Source organism: Mesocricetus auratus, unplaced genomic scaffold (assembly GCF_017639785.1).
Source record: "Mesocricetus auratus isolate SY011 unplaced genomic scaffold, BCM_Maur_2.0 Super-Scaffold_100011, whole genome shotgun sequence".
Lineage (NCBI taxonomy): Eukaryota > Metazoa > Chordata > Mammalia > Rodentia > Cricetidae > Mesocricetus > Mesocricetus auratus.
In genome coordinates this window covers 8802239-8807640 of record NW_024429195.1, presented here as the reverse complement: position 1 = coordinate 8807640, position 5402 = coordinate 8802239, and the positions used below count along the sequence as shown (strand labels likewise).

At 43.6% G+C, this 5402-nt stretch overlaps 2 long non-coding RNA genes across 2 annotated transcripts in view; one reads left to right on the top strand and one right to left on the bottom strand.

Annotated features, from left to right (window-relative positions):
• Positions 1 to 542: 542 nt before the first annotated feature.
• Positions 543 to 3525, bottom strand: LOC121143174. The gene is made up of 3 exons (XR_005880323.1): positions 3402 to 3525; positions 2100 to 2298; positions 543 to 700 (listed from the first exon to the last, which is right to left on the bottom strand). It is a non-coding gene; the product is annotated as an uncharacterized LOC121143174 (long non-coding RNA).
• A 93-nt stretch (positions 3526 to 3618) lies between these two features.
• The window catches only part of LOC121143176, a 13381-nt gene continuing 11597 nt past the window's right edge, over positions 3619 to 5402 (top strand). The window contains exon 1 of the long non-coding RNA XR_005880325.1: positions 3619 to 3851. This is a non-coding gene — a long non-coding RNA (uncharacterized LOC121143176). The remainder of the gene's footprint in view (positions 3852 to 5402) is intronic.

Below are 5402 nucleotides of genomic sequence, written 5' to 3'. Positions count from 1 at the left end.
GCATTTTGATGGGGATTGTATTGAATTTGTAGATTGTTTTTTGTAAGATTGCCATTTTTACTACATTGGTCCTACCTATCCAAGAGCATGGGAGATCTTTCCATTTTTCTGGTATCTTCTTTAATTTCTTTCTTTAAAGACTCAAAGTTCTATTATACAGGTCTTTCACTCATTTGGTTAGCATTACCTCAAAGTATTTTATGTTGTTTGTGGCAACTGTAAAGGGTGATGCTTCTCTGATTTCTTTCTCAGCCTATTTACCATCTGTATATAGTAGGCCTACTAATTTTTTTGAGTTAATCTTGTATCCTGCCACTTTGCTGACAGTTTTTATCAGCTGCAGGAGTTCTCATGTAGAATTTTCCGGTCACTTATATAAACTATCATATCATCTGCAAATAGCAAATGCTCAACAAACTTTTATTAAAAGGAACGGTGATTTTAAAAAGTGAGGTTAGTAAGTGCATTTTAAAACGGAGATGTTGAAATAAAAGGAAACATTCCTGAGAGAAAAAACTGAATTCTTGCTGGAAACAATACACAAGTACATGGAAATGCAGGCATACCCGTCTTAAGTCTTCAGAATTAGCAGAAAGAGGGTGTTGAAGGAAAGTCAAATTCCCGGGTGACCTCAGAAATGGCTCTTGATGTTCTGCATTAGTAGTGTGAGTGTCCCACAGTGAGAGTCAAGGCAGTTCTCCTGAGAACACAGTGCAAGCATCAAGGTGTGCCATGGGAAAGCCAGTGATGAGACTCGTCCACACTCCTCCATGCCTCTAACCCTAATCACAATTGACCATCACGAGTCCTAGGGCAGCTCGACACTCTACCTGCATACTCTCATTTATACGCATCCATAATGTGTTTATACAGTTAGAGTCAGCTGCTACTGCCCACGGTTTCCATGGTTTTGTACTGGCTGGCCCAGTACTCTGCCTCAAACAAGAACATTTTATGATTTGGTCATTCAAGGCTTTTAAGATAATTGGTTAGGTTTTGAGGGAATGGTCAGTTGTCAAGTTGAACAGCTCAAAACTCAACCAAATATGAAATTATGGCCTTTAGAGTTATTGCAAACTAAATAAAAGATAGAAATTATTGTTAAAGGTACCCTGGTCAACACTACTCTTCTCAGCAGGGCCTGGCATATAAGTTTTCACAAAACCAAGATTTCAGTAAGAGCCTAATATGAGATTATGGTCAAAGTCCACATCAAGTGATATTCTTGGATGTCTGTAGACTGCTTTTCGATGAGGATGAGGTACACATAACATTACTCAGAGTACATTAAATATTAGGTTAGATAGAGCTTAAAGCCAAGCAAAGTGAAATGACTTGCGTTTTGTTGAAAAATGAGTCACTAAAGGCTCCAGAAATTGAAGTCTAGACGGAGTGAGTGAATAAAGCTGGAAACAACAGAACCAGTAATTGCCATGGGCTATGACAGTGCAGACTGCACCATCTACGCTGCTAGGGAGACTCTCTAAAGGGCTAGCTCAGACGGGCACGTTCCTCCTCCAGGTCTGTCTTCAGGCTCAGAAGGAGCCGCAGATGGTCTGTTTGATGTCATTGCATAGGTATGAACTTTCCACAGAAGATTATTCACTTTATAGATAACCTAAACTCCCACAGTTGCTCCTACAGTGTAAATATGAGCTCTGCTCCTCATCAAGTCATGAAACATCTCAAAGGAAAGACAAAGCTTTTATTAATGCAGTATTTCCTGATAGAGTCTAAAGGGAAGAGAGTCTCTAAAATTCCTATCAACTAGACAGCATTGTCCTTAGCACCGAGTGGCCCACACTGTGTATATATGCCTCACTATGTAGCAGGTACTCCATAGTGTTTGTTGAATTAAGTGTGCTGAAATTCTTGGAACAAGTAATGTTTATTCTCTCCCTCAGGGTTTCCCTCTCCCCTCCCACCTTTTCCTTCTTCTCTTTCTCTCCTTTCTGGGTGTCCTAGATCCTCAAGTACATATACCACCACACTGTTTGTTGAAAGTCAATGCCAAATTCTTTTTTTTTTCTGGTTGACTTTGTAAGATTTATTTTCTTCCTATTTGGCATCAGCAGAGCTATAGTTTAAGCATCACTCACCCCCATCATTTTATTACACATCAAGAAGCACTTCCTTTGTCAAACAGGCCTGGTGGCAGCAAGACTGGGGGCCCTGCTTTCCTCCCGAGTGTCTCCCTGTTGTCATGGCGATTCCTCACCAGGCTCTTGAGAGCTCCCATCTCTTAGGTATTCTCATCCCAGTGAGCCACGATGGGACTCACCTTAAGCATCATAAATACTGAAAGGAAAGCAAAGGACATCAGAAGGTTCCATACAAATTTAATGACAGATTTAAAGATTCGTTTTTATTATTTTTTAATTCTGTGTGTGTCTATGTGTGGGTATGTGTATGTGAGTGTGGTGCCTGAAGGGGTCAGAAGAGGGCCTCAGTTCCCCCAGAACTGGTGTTAAGAGTGGTTATGAGCAGCCTGTTGTGGGCGCTGTGAACTAAACTCAAGTTTCTCAGCAAGAGTGATACATGCTGTCAACCACCTATGATGGCTATTCTTGGTTGTCAACTTGACGGTATCTGAAATTAACTACAACCCCACAATGGAGGGCACACCTGTGAGGGTTCTTTTTCTTAACTTGAAGTAGGAAGATTCACATTTAATCTGAATCTTTGAGGTGGAAAAAGACACTTCTAACCCAGATCACTCGAACTGGGAAAATACGCATCTTCAATCTGGATCTTAAGGAGGGAAAACACAATGCTAATCTAGATCATTTGATCTGGAAAAATCCAACTCTAATCTGGGCCACACCTTCTGCTTGGAAGCTTATATGGAAGAAGGAAGCCTTTGCTCTTTGCCTCCTTGCTCTTTCTCTCCTTGCTAGCAAGTCCATCCCTTCTCTGGCATTAGAATGTGCTTATTCAGGATCCCAGCATATACTGAAGACTGGCTGACACATCCAGCCTTGTGGACTGAGCAACTACCCGATTCTTGAACTTTTCATTCTTAGACAGCCATGGTTGGATTAGCTGGACTGCAGCCTGTAAGTCATTCCAAAAACTCCCACATATATGCCATTCCAAAAAAAATCATGCCCCATCAAACCAGCTCTGGTTTCGTCACTGGACCTTCGCCAAAACTCCTCCCTGAGTCATGGAGACCCTGTGGGAATCGCTCCACAGGACCAGTCCCTTCACGAGCTCCAGCAGGTCACACATGGGATGGGTGTTAGAGTGGGCCAGCCCAAGGCCCAGGATGTGGCTCTAGGTAGTAGCTGAGCTGGTCAGTCTGGGCCACAGGGGCCACCAACCCCCACCCTGAATCAAGGGGTGAAGGGGTGGAACAGAGCTTTCCTAAACCCATGCCATCAGGTCCAGTTTCCCCCCACCTGTGGTGAGGAGTGAGGGCATCTGGATCGTCTTTCCCAAGTGGGAGCAGCTCTCCGGTGAGGGTTGGGGGCCAGCTCTCTTGCTGCAGTGTCTGTCCAGTGAGGGGCGGGGCCAGCAAAGGGCGGGGCAGGTTCAGCATGTTCCTCTGATTTCATCACACATGGTTCCTATGGCTTCTTGTCATCACCTGGGCCACAGACATCAACACAGATATGTCCAGATATGTCCCTCAGCAGCAGCTTGGGGTGGCAGCACAAGCCAATCAGATCAGTATGGCTATGGTGACATCACAGCCCTTGGAACAATGGCTTCTTTTTTAATGGGTAATTACTGAAGACATTTCTTTCAGAGCACTGCTTTGGGTCCTGGAGTTGGGGGAGTGGGTTTCAGAGGAAGAGGAGCGTTCATCAGGGCCTCAGAGTTCCCAGGGTTCACTGGACTTACTCAAGGTAGGGTGAGTTACTCTCTATAACTTTATGCAAATCAATCTACTATCTTTTACCACTTGCATATCTTGGAGAATAAATAAGTTCATATTTGTATAACAGACATTATAGTGAGATGTCCATATTTTGTCTTTCTGTACTCATCAGAGTTGCTAATTACCCGAAACTGGCAACAGGTACCATTCAGGTCCGCCCTGACTTCTCTCTCCCTTTCAGCTGATGCCCTGTTACTGATACCGAAGGCAGTGGAAACACATCAACCGGAACTTTTTAAAAATGTATTTAGTTTTATGTATATAGGTGCTTTGCCCTGCACGTATTTCTGTGAATGGCTTGTGTGCAGTGTCTACAGAGGCCCTAAGAAGATGTTGGGAATCCTAGAACTGAAGTTATAGATGATCGTGAGCCACCATGTGGGTGCCGGGAACCAAATCTCAAACCTGGGTCCTCTGGAAGAACACCCATCTCTCTGAGCCATCTCTCCAACTGCCAGCAATTTTTTTTAATAAAGCACTTTTGTAATTTCAGAAGCAGAGGAGCCACAGGGAGTAGGAATCATCTCGGGTGGATGGTAACGAGAAAGGGATCCTGGAGAAGCCTTTGATAAGGCATATGGAACAGAGGGAGCTTTTTGGTGGACCCTGTATTTTGGTGCTCTGAGATCTCAGTCTCAGGGTCATCGTCAGGCTGTGTGTCCTCACGTGACTGGGTGCAGGGTGGATGGTCGTAAGCTGCTTCTACTGGGGACGCCTTTCACCTATGAGCTCATGTGACTGAGGGTACACAGCTACACCTATAAGCAAAACCAAGATGAGATGGGCGTGCTTGTTTGTTTATCTTTGTTTGCATCTTTGTCTGTGATGTCTGTGTGGATGCCACAGTGTGGGTTTCAATGGAGGCCTGGGGAAGGTACATAATCCTTTGGAGCTAGAGAGGCCATTACGAGCTGCCTGCTATGGATGCTAGGATTACAACCTGAATCCTTCGCAAGAGCACAGAGTGCTTTTAACCTCTCAGCAATCTCTTCAGGCCTTGCCTATTTGTTTTCATGTAAAGAATTAAATTTTGCCAGACGGTGGTGGCGCACACCTTTAATCCCAGAACTTGGGAGGCAGAGGCAGGCAGGTCTCTGTGAGTTCGAGACCAGCCTGGTCTACAAGAGCTAGTTCCAGGACAGTCTCCAAAGCCACAGAGAAACCTTGTCTTGAAGCCCCCACTCCAAAACAAAGAATTAAATTTTTGGTGCTGCAAGACATAGAACATCTTCAGTGTTTCTCAAAGTCAGTCACACAGACTGTGTTTTATAGAATGGCTGAAATATACTTGTATATTTCAGAAATTGCTAGCAATTAATCTATCAATTTTTATGTAACCCAAACAGGAAGTTTTAGATCAAATATCTTGATACAATGATGTTTGCATGTTGAGGAATGGGTGTGGGAAAACAAGTCTGTTTATCTGTAATTAAACAATTATGTTTATTAAACAGTAGAAACCTTTGCACAGATAGTGAAAACACTGCAATCCTTAATGCATGATAGTTTCAAACCTGTA